The following is a 1,457-nucleotide window of genomic DNA, read 5'->3' as shown; positions in this document are numbered from 1 at the left end:
CTGTTGATGCAGATATGTACTCAAACCCCTTTAACCTAGTTCAAATGGCTGACGCATGTCTATATTAGTAACCTAGAAGAGTATGGAGCCCACAGAAGACTGTATCCATCCTTCTATCAGTGTGGACTGTTTCCTTGAGCCCAGAATTTAGAACCATAGAAACATAGAATCATTTAGGTTGGAAAAGATCTTTAAGAACATTGAGTTCAACCACAAACCTAGCACAGCCAAATTCATCAGTAAAACATGTTCTTAAGTGCCACATCTACACATTTTAAATACCTTCAGGGATGGTGACTCAACCACCTCCCTGGGCAGCCTGTTGCAGTGCATGATAACCTCCTTCTGTGAAGACATTTTCCCTGATATCTAATTTAAACCTCCCTTAGTGCAATTTTTAGGCAATTTCCTCTTGTATATTACTCATTACTTGAGAAAAGAGACCAACACACACCTTGTTTCACTACTACGTTGTTTCATCCTGAATGAATGTGAAATTTATTGTTGCACTATTGCAGTGGAGATGTGGTGCCTTCTTGGCTTGATAAGCTGGATCATCCCTTAGGGGATTTACTATTATCTATGTAGTCACCTGCTTGAGGGCTTGAGGTCTGGGGCACACCAACATGAACACCAGGAGATACAGACTTAGCATAGAAAGAGACCTGTCCTGACTGCAGAGAGGCAAGAATTCAGGCACACAAACAGGAACATATGCACTTATGTTCTGAGTTTTTTCCCACTGAGATGGGTTAACTCTGGCTGAGCACCGGATGCCTACCAAGCCACTCTATCACCCTCCCCCTTTCCTCTCCCTCCTCTGCAGAACAAAAAGGGAAAGGAAAATAAGAATGAAAGAAAAACCCATGTGGGTAAAAAAACCCAGGCAGTTTAATTGAAAAGCAAAGGCAAGCAATGTCACATGCAGAAGTGAGAAAAAAAAAAAAAGATTTATTCTCTACCTCCCATCCCCAGGTGATGTCTGGCCCCTTCCTGGGAAGCAGTGCTCCAAAATGCATAACGGTTGCCCTGGAGGACCAACAAGTAGCCCCTCGCTCCTCCTCCTTTGTACCAGCTTTATAGCTGAGCAGACGTCATCTGGTTCGGAATACCCCTTTGGTCAGTTTGGGTCAGCTGTTCTGGTTGTGTCCCATCCCAAGCTCCTGCCCCCCCATCCCACTGTGGGGGAATGTTCAGAAGCGCCTTGGTGCTGAGCCAGCACTGCTCAGTGGTGCTCACAGCATGGGTGTTGTCAACTCCCTTCTGACTCCCAGCACCACAGCTCTGCACCAGGAGGGCTGCATCGGGAAAATCAGCTCAGCCAGACCTGATACACCCACTGAGGCAGGTAGTCTTGTCAAGAAGAAGATCTGAACAGTTAATATAAAAGGTATTATGGAAGAAGTAAAGACAGATATAGATGTTTAAATGGGGCTAGGAGAATAAAGCTCTTTGTT

The sequence above is a fragment of the Merops nubicus genome, unplaced genomic scaffold (genome assembly GCF_000691845.1).
Source record: "Merops nubicus isolate BGI_N331 unplaced genomic scaffold, ASM69184v1 scaffold35673, whole genome shotgun sequence".
NCBI classification, from domain to species: Eukaryota; Metazoa; Chordata; class Aves; order Coraciiformes; family Meropidae; genus Merops; species Merops nubicus.
This window is presented reverse-complemented; position numbering follows the sequence as displayed.